The sequence below is a fragment of the Mobula birostris genome, chromosome 18 (assembly GCF_030028105.1).
Source record: "Mobula birostris isolate sMobBir1 chromosome 18, sMobBir1.hap1, whole genome shotgun sequence".
Lineage (NCBI taxonomy): Eukaryota > Metazoa > Chordata > Chondrichthyes > Myliobatiformes > Myliobatidae > Mobula > Mobula birostris.
This window is the reverse complement of record NC_092387.1, coordinates 13,267,005-13,285,739: the sequence shown is the minus strand read 5'-3', so window position 1 is coordinate 13,285,739 and position 18,735 is coordinate 13,267,005. Positions and strand designations below refer to the sequence as shown.

Genomic DNA, 18,735 nt, shown 5'->3' with positions numbered 1-18,735 from the left:
GGGAACATGTCGCATCCTTTTCAAGGTGGTTAGTCCACCTTTGGTCCCCACCTGGCACTCAGCTCTCACCTGTGGCTCCCCGTAGCTGTTTGCATGCGACAGCGGCCACACCCCGGGCAACGGCTTCGACAAGCCGGCTAAACCAGGTGAGGGTAGCTGACGGGTCTCAAACCCTCGGTGAGATAGGGTGCTGTCTATCCCAGCATGTGAAGACAGACTCCGGCGGATTGAGCGGATGAGACCAATGGAAGGTCCAACGGTCAAGAAGGCGGTCTCTGCAAGCGTCGTGGAACGTGTAGAGCATGACAAGACACAGAAGACGTCCTGGTCATACACTGCGCCTAGTCCCATCTCGACTCTGTCTTGCCACTGGATCCAGATGAGAATTGGGAAGAGAGAGTGAGGCTGACGCTGTGCAACTCTCCCTCACTTAAACCCAAATCACGCGCTAGTCTCGACACCATCATAATCATAATGGTGTCGAGGTCTTCATCGATGATGACGATGGATGAATAACAACAACGGATAGAGGGAATCTTTGCAAGGGCCATCCTTGACACCGGGTCGCAGGTCACCTTATTGTACTGGTCGCTCTACAACAAATATCTAAAGCGTTTGCCTGTAACCTTGTTTAATACACTGGAGATTTGGGGTATAATTGATGGTGATTACCCGTACAATGAGTACCTGTCAGTGAGACTGGAATTCTCAGAGGGTGATGTGGGAGTGTCGGAAGCCCTTGAGATGTTGGTGTTGGTTTGTCCGGATCCGGTGGAATCAGGTGGCACTGCCCTGCTGGTGGGGACTAACTCCCCTCTTGTGCGACGGCTCCTGGGAGCCTGTAAGGAGAATGCGGGGGAGAACTTTCTGGAGACCCTCAGTGTTTCGAGCGGCGTTCGAAGAAGCGGGTGACCCCAAGGGGCTGGACCCTGAGTCCAAACGAGGGACAGTGTGGTGTACTCAGGCGAAACCTAAAGTGATTGGCCAGGGGCGGTGGCACTAGTGATGGGGACCCCCAGATTCCCCGGAGTACCGGCGGGCGAGGCCCTGTTAGTAGATGCCCCAGAAGACCTTGAAGGGGAGTCCCGGTTCCTGGCTCGGGTGCTGGTGAGACCTGAATTGCAGAGGCCCTCAGTTGTACAGGTACGCCAGATGGGGGTGATGTAAGGAACACAATGGAGAGGGAGCTCACCTTGTTCCCGGTGACGGTGATGTCTAGTGCCCCCGTGAGGCCCAGTGGAGGAAAACTATTGGAGTGCAGCTGACTGAGGAGGCCATTGATTTTGAGGACTGCCCTGTGCCACTGGAGTGTAAGGGAGGGTTGGTGGAGAAGATGTTGAAGCTAGGGGATGTCTTTTCTCAGGGTGAGTTTGATGTGGGTTGTTCCAAGAGCACTTGTCACACTATCCGGGTGAAAAATGACGCCCCGTTTAGAGAAAGGTCGTGACGGTTGGCCCGGGCTGACGTGGAAGATGTGCGGCAGTGCTTATGCCAGTTGAAGGATGCGGGGATTATCGTGGAGTCCCGGAGCCCCTGTGTGACCCCCATAGTCGCGTCTAGGAAGAAAAATGGGAAGGTACGCATGCGCGTGGACTACAGGCCCCTGAACCAGCGCACTGTCCCTGACCAGTATACGGTCCCGAGGGTAGAAGACACATTGGCGTGTTTGAAAGGTGCCCAGTGGTTTAGTGTATTGGATTTGAGGAGTCGGTGTTACCAGATTCCGATGAGTGGGGCCGATAAAGAGAAGACGGCCTTCATCTGTCCCCTGGGATTTTTTCAGTTCAAACGAATGCCCCAAGCCACCTTCCAGAGGCTCATGGAGAGGACAGTGGGGAATACGAACTTGCTCGAGGTGTTGGTGTATAGGGATGACCTGATAGTGTTTGGATCTACTTTGGAGGAACATGAGGAGCAGCTGCTGCACGTGTTAAGCCGGCTGAGGGAGGAAGGGTTGAAACTTTCCCTGGATAAATGCCAGTTCTGTAAGCCGTCAGTCGGCTAAGTTGGACGCATAATTCCGCGAGATGGAGTGGCTACTGATCGGGCTAAGATAGCCGCGGCGACCACCTGGCCGAGACCCCAGAAGGTGAGCGCCCTGCGCTCGTTTTTGGGGTTCTGTGGATATTACCGGCGATTCGTGAAAGGATACGCTAAAATGAGACACCCATTGAACCAGCTGTTGTGTGGCTATCCTCCTGTGGGGAAGAAAAGGAAGGGAGACCGAGGGCCGGAGGTAGGAGGATACTTGAACCCAGCGGAGCCTTTTGGATCGAGGTGGGATGCTCAATGTGATCTAATCTCTGAAAAGGGCGTTGACACAGGCCGCAGTGTTGGCTTTTGCCGACTCCTGGAAACCTTATGTGCTACACACTGATGCCAGCTGAGAGGGGCTGGGGGCTGTCCTGAACCAGGAGCAGGGCAATGGATTGAGGCCAGTGGCGTTTGTCAGTCGAAGCTTGTCGACATCAGAGAGAAACTATCCCACTCACAAGTTGGAGTTTCTGGCACTGAAATGGGCGGTGGTGGACAAGTTGAGCGACTATCTATACGGGGCCAAGTCTGAGGTGAGGACGGACAGCAATCCTCTCACTTATATTCTGACCTTGGCAAAACTGGACGCTACAGGGCATCGGTGGTTAGCGGCCTTGTCTGCCTACGAGTTCAGCCTGAAGTACCGGCCAGGGAGCCGGAACATCAATGCAGATGCTTTATCTCGTCGGGCGCACGAGGGGTCGGGCACGGATGAGGAGTAGGAGAGTGTCCCTGGCCCGGGAGTGAAGGCTATACGTCAATTTGTGAGTGACGCTGAAGCAGGAGTCCCAATGGGGCCGGATCGGGCAGTGGATCAATTGGGGGTGATGATGACACGTTACCCACTGTTTACTGTAATTTGACTGCTCTGAGGAACAGGCAGCTGCCGGGGTTGAGCCCCCAGGAAGTGGGGGCGGCTCAGCGTGATGACCCGGGCATTGGCGCTATCTGGTACGCGGTTAGGCAGGAGGATATGGCTCAGGTGGAGAAGGCAAAGCACGCCTCCGTGCCCCTACTACTGAAGGAGTGGCCTCGGTTGAAGCTGAAGAATCAGATCTTGTACCGGGTCATGTCATCCCTAGACCAGCCCCGGCGCTGGCAGCTGGTCATGCCTGAGAAGTATCGGAAGACTGTGCTCCAGGCACTACATGATGATTCCGGGCACTTGGGGGTGGAAAAGACCTATGGATTACTCAAGGACCGATTTTACTGGCCCCGGATGAGGGGGAAGGTTGAAGAATACCGTAAGAAATGCAGTCGCTGTATCCGGAGGAAGACCCTGCCTGTGCAGGCGGCTCTTTTGTCCCACTTGCAGAGTGCGGGACCCATGGACCTGATGTGTATGGATTTCCTGTCTATTGAGCCAGACACCAGCAACACCGCGAATGTCTTAGTCATCACGGATCACTGCACTAGGTATGCTCAGGCATTTGCCACTAAGGACCAGAAAGCGACTATAGTGGCGAAGGTGTTATGGGAGAGGTATTTTGTTCATTATGGCCTCCCCAGACGGATACATAGTGATCAGGGATGGACTTCGCGAGCAGGCTTATCCATGAAATACTGGGTATGCTTGGGGTCGAGAAATCCAGGACCACACCCTACCACCCGCAGGGTGATCCTCAGCCCGAGAGGTTTAACCGGACCCTGCTGGACAAGCTCGGCACTTTGGAGATCGGGCAGAAGAGTAAGTGGAGTCAGCACATTGGGCATGTGGTTCACTGTTACAATTGTACCCACAATGATGCTACGGGGTACTTGCCTTATTATCTGATGTTTGGGCGGGAAGCGAGGTTGCCCATTGACCTTTGTTTTGGGATTGAAGCAGGTGAATTACCTTCGAAGCTCTATCTGAAGTATGTGTCCGATATGAGGAGGGAGTTGAAAAGAGCATATGAGTTGGCTGAGGCAGTGGCCACCAAGCAGAATCAAGGGAATAAGAGGAAGTATGATCAGAAAGTGAAGTTCGCCCAACTTATGCTGGGAGACCGGGTCCTCATAGGGAATTTAGGACTAGCCGGTAAGCACAAGTTGGCGGATCGCTGGGTGGCCACCCCCCTGTGCGGTAGAGAGCCAGATGCCGAACCTACCTGTTTACTGAGTGAGACTAGAGGGTGGGAATGGGTCTGTCAAGGTTCTTCATCACAACCATCTGTTGCCCCTGGGACAGGAGGTGCAGGTGGACCCAGCGCCCGGTGTGGAGCCTGTGCCTAGTATGAGGATTCTACAGAGCCGCAGGGTGATGGGGAACCCCCTTCGGGGAAGGCTGAACCGTGCCCGGCCCTGAAGAAGGATACTGATTTGGAAGGAGAGAGGGTGGATCCCGAACCTGAGTTAGAGGGCTCCGAGTTGCCGAGGGGTCCCAGCGAGAGAGCGGGCGGGGGGGGGGGGGGGGTCAATGCACCTGGGTTGGGTTTTGTGTTTTGCAAGGAGGATTAGTGAAATCCTTTAATGTCATGAGGACATGACTTTATTTGGTGGGGGGAGAGTGTAACTGGGTGCTGGTTACACTAGCTGCTGAGGTGTCTAAAATGGCTTCTTTGTATGTTATATAAAATGGCTTTTCTGTAACAATAACTGCGATGTAAGGAGTTTTCTCTCTCTCTCTCTCTGCTTGTTTAGGTTATATTATTGATAAGAGAGAGAAAACGAACCAATGAGTGTCCATGCCATTCTTTTGGTGGGTGATGTTCTGTCTCATATGGCTGGGGACTGTGTGGTTTGGCGGGTTTTTCGAGCGGAGAAGATGGAGGAAGGTCACATTCGGAGGTGTCTGGTCGACTACCCAAGGAGTGGTCCCGCGCAGGTCGTCGGAGGCCGAGGACGGAAGGTCGAGGTTCTGCGGGATATTGAGCTCCATCGAAACCTTAAGTGCACTGACTTTTAAAACTCTGCCCTTCTTTGTTTTATTCTTTTAGAGAGTATTCTTTGTTAACCGATATTCGCAGTAAGATTTATAAAGAGTATGTATTTGATCACTTATGGTGTTCTGTTTGATCTGTGAATTGGGCATTTACGCAGCCTCCACATAAACGGGCTTACGGTAGCGGGCTGCTTGTGGGGTTTCCCTAGACACTGAGGAGCAGGGTTTGTCTGTAGCCTTACACGTGCAGAAGATGGGATGTGGGGGACAAGAGGTAGGGGTCATGGTGCAGGGGGCAGGGTGCAGGGTGCAAGGTGTAAGAGGCAGAGTGAAGGTGGGAGACGCTGGTGAGGAGGAAGATGAGGGGTTGCGCAGGGAGTGTGCAAAGACCAGTGATGTAACAGGGGAGAGAGTGGGATGGCAGTGGGGAGTGGAATGGTGGGGTGTAGCATGCTGGATATGTGCGGTATTGTGAGCAGTCAGACAGTGGAGAGCATGTGGGGTGGGAGTGACATGGGAGTGCTGGATGTTGGGAGTGTGGGATGTTGGGGTATGCAATTGGAGTGTGGGATGTTGGGGTATGCAATTGGAGTGTGGGATGGAAGCGTGGGATGGGAATGGGGATGTGGAATGGGAATGGGGATGGTGGGACTATGGGATGGGAGTATGGGATGGGAATAGGGATGGTGGGAATGTGGGATGGGAATGGAGATGGTGGGACTGTGGGATGAGAGTGTGGGATGGGAATGGGAATGGTGGGAATGTGGTATGGGGATGGTGGGAGTGTGGGATGGGAATGGTGGGACTGTGGGATGGGAGTGTGGGATGGGAATAGGGATGGTGGGACTGTGGGATGGGAATGGGGATGGTGGGAGTGTGGGATGGGAGTGGGGATGGTGGGAATGTGGTATGGGAATGGGGATGGTGGGAGTGTGGGATGGGAATGGGGATGATGGGACTGTGGGATGGGTGTGTGGAATGGGAATGGGGATGGTGGGAGTGTGGGTTGGGAATGGGGATGGTGGGACTGTGGGATGGGAATGGGGATGGTGGGAGTGTGGGATTGGTTGGTGATGAATCATAGAAGCTCCTGTCTTTGTGGATCCACTCCAATTTGCCTACCAGAGCAACAGGTCTACAGCATATGTCATCTCATTGGCTCTTCAGACAACTCTGGAGCATCTGGACAGCAAAAATACATACGGTGCATCAGGATGCACAGCTCAGCATTTAATAACATCATCTAATCAAAACTAATTAGTAAACTCTAAGGCCAGGCCTCAACACCCACTTGTGCAAATGGATCCTGGATTTCTTCACTTATATACCCCAGTCATTTTGGATTGGCAAAAACATCTCCTCCACAATCTCCATCAGCACATGAGCACAGCAGGGATGTGTGCTTAGCCCCCTGCTCAACTTGCTTTACACCTATGACCGTGTGGCTAAGTACAGCTCCAACACCAAATACAAGTTTGCTGATGACACCACTGCTGTGGGCTGTATCAAAGGTGGTGATGAATCAGTATAGAGGAGAGAGATTGACAATTTGGCTGAGTGGTTTAATAACAACAACGTCTCACTCAATGTCAATATGACCAAGGAACTGATTGTAGACTTCAGGAGAGGGAAACCAGGTACAGGGGCAGTAAAGATCTGAGGATCAGAGGTGGAGAGGGTCAGTACCATTAAATTCCCAGGTGTCACTATCTCCGAGGGCCTGTCCTAGATCCATCATATTGCAAAGAAAGCATGACAGTGCCTCTACTTGCTTGGGAGTCTGTGGAGATTCTTCAACCATTAAAAAAATTGGCAAACATTTATAGATGTGTGGTGGAAAGTGTGCTGACTGGCTGCATTACAGCCTGGTACAGGATCACTAATGTCTGAGTGGAAAATCCTGCAAAAACTAGTGGTTTTGCCGAGCACACCTCAGGTAAAACCCTTCCAACCACTGAGCACATCCACATGAAACGCTCCCGTAGAAAAGCAGCGTCCATCATCAAAGATCCTCACCACCCAGGCCTTGCTCTTTTCTCGCTGCTGCTATCAGGTAGAAGGTACAGGTGTCTCAGGACTCACACCACCAGGTTCAAGAACAGTTACTACCCCTCAACTACCCAGCTGTTGAACAAAAGGGGATAACTACACTCATCAATTGAGATGTTCCCAAAGCAAACGGTCTGACTTTAAGGACACCTTATATTGTTATTTCATGCTCTCATTAATTATTTCTATTTATTTATATTTGCACGTGCAGTTTGTTGTCGTCTCATCCCTATCTCATCTTTAATTGATCTTCTTACAATTTCTATTCTATAGATTTGTTGAGTCTGCCATAGACAAAGAATCCCAGACTTGTCTGTGATGAGATGATTGTACTCTGATAATAAATTTCACCTTGAACTTTTAGTGTGGACAATGGGAGTGCGGATGACGGGAGTGTGGGATGACGGGAGTTTGGGTGACGGGAGTGTGGGACGATGGGAGTGTGGATGATGGGAGTGTGGGACAATGGGAGTGTGGGAGATGGGAGTGTGGACGATGGGAGTGTGGGAGACGGGAGTGTGGACGATGGGAGTGTGGGACGATGGGAGTGTGGGAGACGGGAGTGTGGACGATGGGAGTGTGGACGATGGGAGTGTGGACGATGGGAGTGTGGGACGATGGGAGTGTGGGATGATGGGAGTTTGGGTGAAGGGAGTGTGGGACGATGGGAGTGTGGATGATGGGGGTGTGGGACGATGGGAGTGTGGGAGACGGGAGTGTGGAAGACGGGAATGTGGACGATGGGAGTGTGGGATGATGGGAGTGTGGGAGACGGGAGTGTGGATGATGGGAGTGTGGATGATGGGAGTGTGGACGATGGGAGTGTGGGACGATGGGAGTGTGGGTAACGGAAGTGTGGGTGACGGGAGTGTGGGTGATGGGAGTGTAGGTGATGGGAGTGTGGGGAGAGACTGTGGTGTGCTGGGATTGTGGGGAGAGAGTGTGGTGTGGTGGGAGTGTAAGCAGAGAGTGTGGTGTGCTGGGAATGTGCGGAGAGAGAGTGTGGTGTGATGGGAGTGTAGGCAGAGAGTGTGGTGTGCTGGGAGTGTGTGGGGAGAGAGTGTGGTGTGCTGGGAATGTGTGGAGAGAGAGTGCGGTGTGCTGGGAATGCAGGGAGAGAGTGTGGTGTGCTGGGAGTGTGTGGGAAGAGAGTGTGGTGTGCTGGGAGTGTGTGGGGAGACAGTGTGGTGTGTTGGGAGTGTGGGGAGAGAGTGTGGTGTGGTGGGATTGTGGGGAGAGAGCGTGGTGTGGTGGGATTGTGGGGAGAGAGTGTGGTGGGCAGGGAGTGTGTGGAGAGAGAGTGTGGTGTGCTGGGAGTGTGTGGGGAGAGAGTGTGGTGTGCTGGGAATGTGGGGAGAGAGTGCGGTGTGTTGGGAGTGTGGGGAGAGAGTGTGGTGTGGTGGGATTGTGGGGAGAGAGCGTGGTGTGGTGGGATTGTGGGGAGAGAGTGTGGTGGGCAGGGAGTGTGTGGAGAGAGAGTGTGGTGTGCTGGGAGTGTGTGGGGAGAGAGTGTGGTGTGCTGGGAATGTGGGGAGAGAGTGTGGTGTGCTGGGAATATGGGGAGAGAGTGCGGTGTGCTGGGAGTGTGTGGGGAGAGAGTGTGGTGTGCTGGGAGTGTGTGGGGAGAGAGTGTGGTGTGCTGGGAATGTGGGGAGAGAGTGTGGTGTGCTGGGAATATGGGGAGAGAGTGCGGTGTGCTGGGAGTGTGTGGGGAGAGAGTGTGGTGTGCTGGGAGTAAGACAGAGTGTGGTGTGCTGGGAATGTGGGGAGAGAGTGTGGTGTGATGGGACTGTGGGGAGAGAGTGTGGTGTGCTGGGATTGTGGGGAGAGAATGTGATGTGGTGGGAGAGTAGGCAGAGAGTGTGGTGTGCTGGGAGTGTGGGGAGAGAGTGTGGTGTGCTGGGAGTGTGGGGAGAGAGAGTGGTGTGCTGGGAGTGTGGTGTGGTGGGGGTGCGTGGGGAGAGAGTGTGGTGTGCTGGGAGTGTAGGCAGAGAGTCTGGTGTGCTGGGAATGTGGGGAGAGAGTGTGGTGTGCAGGAAGTGTGTGGGGAGAGAGTGTGGTGTGCAGGAAGTGTGTGGGGAGAGAGTGTGGTGTGCTGGGAGTGTGTGGGGTGAGAGTGTGGTGTGCTGGGAATATGGGGAGAGAGTGTGGTGTGATGGGACTGTGGTGTGCTGGGATTGTGGAGAGAGAGTGTGGTGTACTGGGAGTGTGTGGGGAGAGAGTGTGGTGTGCTGGGAATGTGGGGAGAGAGTGTGGTGTGCTGGGAAAGTGGGGAGAGAGTGTGGTGTGCTGGGAACATGGAGAGAGAGTGTGGTGTGCTGGGAATGTGGGGAGAGAGTGCGGTGTGCTGGGAACATGGAGAGAGAGTGTGGTGTGCTGGGAATGTGGGGAGAGAGTGCGGTGTGCTGGGAGTATGGGGAGAGAGAGTGGTGTGTTGGGAGTGTGTGGAGAGAGAGTGTGGTGTGCTGGGAACATAGGGAGAGAGTGTGGTGTGCTGGGAGTGCATTATGATGGGAGTATGTGTTGTGATTCTGGAATAATGGGATTGCGTGGGGAGAGAGTGTGGTGTGATGGGACTGTGGGGAGAGAGTGTGGTGTGCTGGGACTTTGGGGAGAGAGTGTGATGTGCTGGGATTGTGGAGAGAGAGTGTGGTGTGCTGGGAATGTGGGGAGACAGTGCGGTGTGCTGGGAGTGTGTGTGGAGAGAGTGTGTGCTGGGAATGTGGGTAGAGAGTGTGGTGTGCTGGGAATGTGTGGAGAGAGAGTGCGGTGTGCTGGGAATGTGCGGGGAGAGAGTGCGGTGTGCTGTGAATGTGCGGGGAGAGCGTGTGGTGTGCTGGGAGTGTGTGGGGAGAGAGCGTAGTGTGCTGGGAGTGTGTGGGGAGAGTGGTGTGCTGGGAGTGTGTGGAGAGAGTGGTGTGTTGGGAATGTGTGGGGAGAGAGTGTGGTGTGCTGGGAATGTGTGGAGAGAGAGTGTGGTGGGCGGGGAATGTGTGGGGAGAGAGTTTGGTGTGCAGGGAGTGTATGGGGAGAGAGTGTGGTGTGCTGGGAGTGTGAGGGCAGAGAGTGTGGTGTGCTGGGAATATGGGGAGAGAGTGCTGTGCTGGGAGTGTGTGGGGAGAGAGTGTGGTGTGCTGGGAATGTGTGGGGAGAGAGTGTGGTGTGCTGGGAGTGTGGGGAGAGAGTGTGGTGTGCTGGGAGTGTGGGGAGAGAGTGTGGTGTGCTGGGATTGTGGGGAGAGAGTGTGGTGTGCTGGGAGTGTGGGGAGAGAGTGTGGTGTGCTGGGAGTGTGGGGAGAGAGTGTGGTGTGCTGGGATTGTGGGGAGAGAGTGTGGTGTGCTGGGATTGTGGGGAGAGAGTGTGGTGTGCTGGGATTGTGGGGAGAGAGAGTGGTGTGTTGGGAGTGTGTGGGGAGAGAGTGTGGTGTGCTGGGAACATAGGGAGAGAGTGTGGTGTGCTGGGAGTGCATTATGATGGGAGTATGTGTTGTGATTCTGGAATAATGGGATTGCGTGGGGAGAGAGTGTGGTGTGATGGGACTGTGGGGAGAGAGTGTGGTGTGCTGGGACTGTGGGGAGAGAGTGTGATGTGCTGGGATTGTGGAGAGAGAGTGTGGTGTGCTGGGAATGTGGGGAGAAAGTGCGGTGTGCTGGGAGTGTGTGTGGAGAGAGTGTGTGCTGGGAATGTGGGTAGAGAGTGTGGTGTGCTGGGAATGTGTGGAGAGAGAGTGTGGTGTGCTGGGAATATGGGGAGAGAGTGCGGTGTGCTGGGAATGTGCGGGGAGAGAGTGCGGTGTGCTGTGAATGTGCGGGTAGAGCGTGTGGTGTGCTGGGAGTGTGTGGGGAGAGAGCGTAGTGTGCTGGGAGTGTGTGGGGAGAGTGGTGTGCTGGGAGTGTGTGGAGAGAGTGGTGTGTTGGGAATGTGTGGGGAGAGAGTGTGGTGTGCTGGGAATGTGTGGAGAGAGAGTGTGGTGGGCTGGGAATGTGTGGGGAGAGAGTTTGGTGTGCAGGGAGTGTATGGGGAGAGAGTGTGGTGTGCTGGGAGTGTGAGGGCAGAGAGTGTGGTGTGCTGGGAATATGGGGAGAGAGTGCTGTGCTGGGAGTGTGTGGGGAGAGAGTGTGGTGTGCTGGGAATGTGTGGGGAGAGAGTGTGGTGTGCTGGGAGTGTGGGGAGAGAGTGTGGTGTGCTGGGAGTGTGGGGAGAGAGTGTGGTGTGCTGGGATTGTGGGGAGAGAGTGTGGTGTGCTGGGAGTGTGGGGAGAGAGTGTGGTGTGCTGGGAGTGTGGGGAGAGAGTGTGGTGTGCTGGGATTGTGGGGAGAGAGTGTGGTGTGCTGGGATTGTGGGGAGAGAGTGTGGTGTGCTGGGAGTGTGGGGAGAGAGTGTGGTGTGCTGGGAGTGTGGGGAGAGAGTGTGGTGTGCTGGGATTGTGGGGAGAGAGTGTGGTGTACTGGGATTGTGGGGAGAGAGTGTGGTGTGATGGGAGTGTAGGCAGAGAATGTGGTGTGCTGGGAATGTGTGGAGAGACAGTGTGGTGTGCTGGGAATATGGGGAGAGAGTGGTGTGCTGGGAGTGTGTGGGGAGAGAGTGTAGTGTGCTGGGAATGTGGGGAGAGAGTGTGGTGTGCTGGGAGTGTGGGGAGAGAGTGTGGTGTGCTGGGAGTGTGGGGAGAGAGTGTGGTGTGCTGGGATTGTGGGGAGAGAGTGTGGTGTGCTGGGATTGTGGGGAGAGAGTGTGGTGTGCTGGGATTGTGGGGAGAGAGAGTGGTGTGTTGGGAGTGTGTGGGGAGAGAGTGTGGTGTGCTGGGAACATAGGGAGAGAGTGTGGTGTGCTGGGAGTGCATTATGATGGGAGTATGTGTTGTGATTCTGGAATAATGGGATTGCGTGGGGAGAGAGTGTGGTGTGATGGGACTGTGGGGAGAGAGTGTGGTGTGCTGGGACTGTGGGGAGAGAGTGTGATGTGCTGGGATTGTGGAGAGAGAGTGTGGTGTGCTGGGAATGTGGGGAGAAAGTGCGGTGTGCTGGGAGTGTGTGTGGAGAGAGTGTGTGCTGGGAATGTGGGTAGAGAGTGTGGTGTGCTGGGAATGTGTGGAGAGAGAGTGTGGTGTGCTGGGAATATGGGGAGAGAGTGCGGTGTGCTGGGAATGTGCGGGGAGAGAGTGCGGTGTGCTGTGAATGTGCGGGGAGAGCGTGTGGTGTGCTGGGAGTGTGTGGGGAGAGAGCGTAGTGTGCTGGGAGTGTGTGGGGAGAGTGGTGTGCTGGGAGTGTGTGGAGAGAGTGGTGTGTTGGGAATGTGTGGGGAGAGAGTGTGGTGTGCTGGGAATGTGTGGAGAGAGAGTGTGGTGGGCTGGGAATGTGTGGGGAGAGAGTTTGGTGTGCAGGGAGTGTATGGGGAGAGAGTGTGGTGTGCTGGGAGTGTGAGGGCAGAGAGTGTGGTGTGCTGGGAATATGGGGAGAGAGTGCTGTGCTGGGAGTGTGTGGGGAGAGAGTGTGGTGTGCTGGGAATGTGTGGGGAGAGAGTGTGGTGTGCTGGGAGTGTGGGGAGAGAGTGTGGTGTGCTGGGAGTGTGGGGAGAGAGTGTGGTGTGCTGGGATTGTGGGGAGAGAGTGTGGTGTGCTGGGAGTGTGGGGAGAGAGTGTGGTGTGCTGGGAGTGTGGGGAGAGAGTGTGGTGTGCTGGGATTGTGGGGAGAGAGTGTGGTGTGCTGGGATTGTGGGGAGAGAGTGTGGTGTGCTGGGAGTGTGGGGAGAGAGTGTGGTGTGCTGGGAGTGTGGGGAGAGAGTGTGGTGTGCTGGGATTGTGGGGAGAGAGTGTGGTGTACTGGGATTGTGGGGAGAGAGTGTGGTGTGATGGGAGTGTAGGCAGAGAATGTGGTGTGCTGGGAATGTGTGGAGAGACAGTGTGGTGTGCTGGGAATATGGGGAGAGAGTGGTGTGCTGGGAGTGTGTGGGGAGAGAGTGTAGTGTGCTGGGAATGTGTGGGGGAGAGTGGAGTGTGCTGGGAGTGTGTGGGGAAAAGAGTGTGTGCTGGGAATGTGCGGGGAGAGAGTGTGGTGTGCTGGGAGTGTGTGGGGAGAGAATGGAGTGTGCTGGGAGTGTGTGGGGAGTGTGGTGTGCTGGGAATGTGGAGAGAGAGCGTGATGTGCTGGGAATGTGTGGGGAGAGAGTGTGGTTTGCTGGCAGTGTGTGGGGAGAGAGTGGAGTGTGCTGGGAGTGTGTGGGGAGAGAGTGTGGTGTGCTGGGAGTGTGTGGGGAGAGAGTGGAGTGTGCTGGGAGTGTGTGGGGTGAGAGTGTGGTGTGCTGGGAATATGAGGAGAGAGTGCGGTGTGCTAGGAATGTGCGGGGAGAGAGTACGGTGTGCTGGGAATGCGGGGAGAGAGTGTGGTGTGCTGGGAGTGTGTGCTGGGAGTGTGTGGGGTGGGAGTGTGGTGTGCTAGGAATGCGGGGAGAGAGTGTGGTGTGCTGGGAATATGCGGGGAGAGAGTGGAGTGTGCTGGGAGTGTGTGGGGTGAGAGTGTGGTGTGCTGGGAATATGAGGAGAGAGTGCGGTGTGCTGGGAATGTGCGGGGAGAGAGTGCGGTGTGCTGGGAATTTGCGGGCAGAGAGTGTGGTGTGTTAGGAGTGTGTGGGGAGAGAGTGGTGTGCTGGGAATGCGGGGAGAGAGTGTGGTGTGCTGGGAGTGTGTGCTGGGAGTGTGTGGGGTGGGAGTGTGGTGTGCTAGGAATGCGGGGAGAGAGTGTGGTGTGCTGGGAATATGCGGGGAGAGAGTGTAGTGTGCTGGGAGTGTGTGGGAAGAGAGTGTGGTGTGTGGGGAGAGAGTATGGTGTGTTGGGAGTGTGTGGGGAGAGAGTGTGGTGTGATGGGACTGTGGGGAGAGTGTGTGGTGTGCTGGGAGTGTAGGCAGAGAGTGTGGTGTGTTGGGAGTGTGTGGGGAGAGAGTGTGGTGTGCTGGGAGTGTGTGGGGAGAGAGTGTGGTGTGCTGGGAGTGTGTGTTGTGTGCTGGGAGTGTGTGGGGAGAGAGTGTGGTGTGCTGGGAGTGTGTGCTGGGAGTGTGTGGGGTGGGAGTGTGGTGTGCTAGGAATGCGGTGAGAGAGTGTGGTGTGCTGGGAATATGCGGGGAGAGAGTGTAGTGTGCTGGGAGTGTGTGGGGAGAGAGTGTGGTGTGTGGGGAGAGAGTGTGGTGTGTTGGGAGTGTGTGGGGAGAGAGGGTGGTGTGATGGGACTGTGGGGAGAGAGTGTGGTGTGCTGGGAGTGTAGGCAGAGAGTGTGGTGTGTTGGGAGTGTGTGGAGAGAGAGTGTGGTGTGCTGGGACTGTGGGGAGAGAGTGTGATGTGCTGGGATTGTGGAGAGAGAGTGTGGTGTGCTGGGAATGTGGGGAGAAAGTGCGGTGTGCTGGGAGTGTGTGTGGAGAGAGTGTGTGCTGGGAATGTGGGTAGAGAGTGTGGTGTGCTGGGAATGTGTGGAGAGAGAGTGTGGTGTGCTGGGAATATGGGGAGAGAGTGCGGTGTGCTGGGAATGTGCGGGGAGAGAGTGCGGTGTGCTGTGAATGTGCGGGGAGAGCGTGTGGTGTGCTGGGAGTGTGTGGGGAGAGAGCGTAGTGTGCTGGGAGTGTGTGGGGAGAGTGGTGTGCTGGGAGTGTGTGGAGAGAGTGGTGTGTTGGGAATGTGTGGGGAGAGAGTGTGGTGTGCTGGGAATGTGTGGAGAGAGAGTGTGGTGGGCTGGGAATGTGTGGGGAGAGAGTTTGGTGTGCAGGGAGTGTATGGGGAGAGAGTGTGGTGTGCTGGGAGTGTGAGGGCAGAGAGTGTGGTGTGCTGGGAATATGGGGAGAGAGTGCTGTGCTGGGAGTGTGTGGGGAGAGAGTGTGGTGTGCTGGGAATGTGTGGGGAGAGAGTGTGGTGTGCTGGGAGTGTGGGGAGAGAGTGTGGTGTGCTGGGAGTGTGGGGAGAGAGTGTGGTGTGCTGGGATTGTGGGGAGAGAGTGTGGTGTGCTGGGAGTGTGGGGAGAGAGTGTGGTGTGCTGGGAGTGTGGGGAGAGAGTGTGGTGTGCTGGGATTGTGGGGAGAGAGTGTGGTGTGCTGGGATTGTGGGGAGAGAGTGTGGTGTGCTGGGAGTGTGGGGAGAGAGTGTGGTGTGCTGGGAGTGTGGGGAGAGAGTGTGGTGTGCTGGGATTGTGGGGAGAGAGTGTGGTGTACTGGGATTGTGGGGAGAGAGTGTGGTGTGATGGGAGTGTAGGCAGAGAATGTGGTGTGCTGGGAATGTGTGGAGAGACAGTGTGGTGTGCTGGGAATATGGGGAGAGAGTGGTGTGCTGGGAGTGTGTGGGGAGAGAGTGTAGTGTGCTGGGAATGTGGGGAGAGAGTGTGATGTGCTGGGATTGTGGAGAGAGAGTGTGGTGTGCTGGGAATGTGGGGAGAAAGTGCGGTGTGCTGGGAGTGTGTGTGGAGAGAGTGTGTGCTGGGAATGTGGGTAGAGAGTGTGGTGTGCTGGGAATGTGTGGAGAGAGAGTGTGGTGTGCTGGGAATATGGGGAGAGAGTGCGGTGTGCTGGGAATGTGCGGGGAGAGAGTGCGGTGTGCTGTGAATGTGCGGGGAGAGCGTGTGGTGTGCTGGGAGTGTGTGGGGAGAGAGCGTAGTGTGCTGGGAGTGTGTGGGGAGAGTGGTGTGCTGGGAGTGTGTGGAGAGAGTGGTGTGTTGGGAATGTGTGGGGAGAGAGTGTGGTGTGCTGGGAATGTGTGGAGAGAGAGTGTGGTGGGCTGGGAATGTGTGGGGAGAGAGTTTGGTGTGCAGGGAGTGTATGGGGAGAGAGTGTGGTGTGCTGGGAGTGTGAGGGCAGAGAGTGTGGTGTGCTGGGAATATGGGGAGAGAGTGCTGTGCTGGGAGTGTGTGGGGAGAGAGTGTGGTGTGCTGGGAATGTGTGGGGAGAGAGTGTGGTGTGCTGGGAGTGTGGGGAGAGAGTGTGGTGTGCTGGGAGTGTGGGGAGAGAGTGTGGTGTGCTGGGATTGTGGGGAGAGAGTGTGGTGTGCTGGGAGTGTGGGGAGAGAGTGTGGTGTGCTGGGAGTGTGGGGAGAGAGTGTGGTGTGCTGGGATTGTGGGGAGAGAGTGTGGTGTGCTGGGATTGTGGGGAGAGAGTGTGGTGTGCTGGGAGTGTGGGGAGAGAGTGTGGTGTGCTGGGAGTGTGGGGAGAGAGTGTGGTGTGCTGGGATTGTGGGGAGAGAGTGTGGTGTACTGGGATTGTGGGGAGAGAGTGTGGTGTGATGGGAGTGTAGGCAGAGAATGTGGTGTGCTGGGAATGTGTGGAGAGACAGTGTGGTGTGCTGGGAATATGGGGAGAGAGTGGTGTGCTGGGAGTGTGTGGGGAGAGAGTGTAGTGTGCTGGGAATGTGTGGGGGAGAGTGGAGTGTGCTGGGAGTGTGTGGGGAAAAGAGTGTGTGCTGGGAATGTGCGGGGAGAGAGTGTGGTTTGCTGGCAGTGTGTGGGGAGAGAGTGGAGTGTGCTGGGAGTGTGTGGGGAGAGAGTGTGGTGTGCTGGGAGTGTGTGGGGAGAGAGTGGAGTGTGCTGGGAGTGTGTGGGGTGAGAGTGTGGTGTGCTGGGAATATGAGGAGAGAGTGCGGTGTGCTAGGAATGTGCGGGGAGAGAGTACGGTGTGCTGGGAATGCGGGGAGAGAGTGTGGTGTGCTGGGAGTGTGTGCTGGGAGTGTGTGGGGTGGGAGTGTGGTGTGCTAGGAATGCGGGGAGAGAGTGTGGTGTGCTGGGAATATGCGGGGAGAGAGTGGAGTGTGCTGGGAGTGTGTGGGGTGAGAGTGTGGTGTGCTGGGAATATGAGGAGAGAGTGCGGTGTGCTGGGAATGTGCGGGGAGAGAGTGCGGTGTGCTGGGAATGTGCGGGCAGAGAGTGTGGTGTGTTAGGAGTGTGTGGGGAGAGAGTGGTGTGCTGGGAATGCGGGGAGAGAGTGTGGTGTGCTGGGAGTGTGTGCTGGGAGTGTGTGGGGTGGGAGTGTGGTGTGCTAGGAATGCGGGGAGAGAGTGTGGTGTGCTGGGAATATGCGGGGAGAGAGTGTAGTGTGCTGGGAGTGTGTGGGAAGAGAGTGTGGTGTGTGGGGAGAGAGTATGGTGTGTTGGGAGTGTGTGGGGAGAGAGTGTGGTGTGATGGGACTGTGGGGAGAGTGTGTGGTGTGCTGGGAGTGTAGGCAGAGAGTGTGGTGTGTTGGGAGTGTGTGGGGAGAGAGTGTGGTGTGCTGGGAGTGTGTGGGGAGAGAGTGTGGTGTGCTGGGAGTGTGTGTTGTGTGCTGGGAGTGTGTGGGGAGAGAGTGTGGTGTGCTGGGAGTGTGTGCTGGGAGTGTGTGGGGTGGGAGTGTGGTGTGCTAGGAATGCGGTGAGAGAGTGTGGTGTGCTGGGAATATGCGGGGAGAGAGTGTAGTGTGCTGGGAGTGTGTGGGGAGAGAGTGTGGTGTGTGGGGAGAGAGTGTGGTGTGTTGGGAGTGTGTGGGGAGAGAGGGTGGTGTGATGGGACTGTGGGGAGAGAGTGTGGTGTGCTGGGAGTGTAGGCAGAGAGTGTGGTGTGTTGGGAGTGTGTGGAGAGAGAGTGTGGTGTGCTGGGAGTGTGTGGGGAGAGAGTGTGGTGTGCTGGGAGTGTGTGGGGAGAGTGTGTTGTGTGCTGGGAGTGTGTGGGGAGAGAGTGTGGTGTGCTGGTAATGTGGGGAGAGAGTGGTGTGTTGGGAGTGTGTGGGGAGAGAGTGTGGTGTGCTGGGATTGTGGGGAGAGAGTGTGGTGTGTTGGGAGTGTGGGGAGAGATTGTGGTGTGGTGTGAGGGTAGGCAGAGAGTGTGGTGTGTTGGGAGTGTGTGGGGAGAGAGTATGGTGTGCTGGGAGTGTGGGGAGATAGTGTGGTGATGGAGGGTATCTCTGATGGTGTGTATTTGTGATGGTGGGTGTGTGTGATGGTGTGAGTGTGATGGTGGGTGTGAGTGTGATGGTGGGTGTGTGTGATGGTGTGAGTGTGATGGTGGGTGTGTGTGACGTTGGATGACTGTGATGGTTGGTGTGTGAGATGGTAGGTGTGGATGATGGAGGGTGTGTGTGATGAGGGGCTATTTGTGATGGTGGGTGAGTGTGATGGTGGGTGAATGTGATGGTGTGTGTGTGTGTGATGGTGGGTATTTGTGATGGTGGGTGTATGTGATGGTGGGTATTTGTGATGGTGGGTGAGCGTGATGGTGGGTGTGTGTGATGGTGGGTGTGGGTGATGGTAGGTGTGTGTGATGGTTGGTACTTCTGATGGTGTGTATTTGTGATGGCGAGTGTGTGTGTGATGGTGGGTATTTGTGATGGTGTGTGTGTGATGGTGGGTGTACGTGATGGTGGGTATTTGTGATGGTGGGTGTGTGTGATGGTGTGTGTGTGTGATGGTGGGTATTTGTGATGGGGTGCATTTGTGATGGTGGGTGTGTGTGATGGGGGTGTGTGTGAAGGAGGGTATTTGTGATGGTGGTTATTTGTGATGATGGGTGTGTATGATGGGTCAGTGTGATGGTGGGTATTGGTGATGGTGTGTGTGTGATAGTGGGTGCATGTGATGGTGGGTGTGTGTGATGGTGGGTGTGATGGTGGGTGAGTGTGATAGTGGGTATTTGTGATGGTGGGTGTGGGTGACGGTGTGTGAGTGTGATGGTGGGTGTGTGGGATGGTGTGTATTTTTGATGGTGTGTATTTGTGATGTTAGGCATGTGTGATGGTGGGTATTTGTGATGGTGGGTGAGTGTGATGGTGTGTATTTGTGATGGTGCGTGTGTCTGATGGT

General features: G+C 55.7%; 1 pseudogene; it reads right to left on the bottom strand.

The window, feature by feature from the left end:
• Window positions 1-5,047: 5,047 nt before the first annotated feature.
• LOC140212244 (uncharacterized) lies at window positions 5,048-18,367 on the bottom strand (annotated as a pseudogene).
• Between the last annotated feature and the right edge of the window lie 368 nt (window positions 18,368-18,735).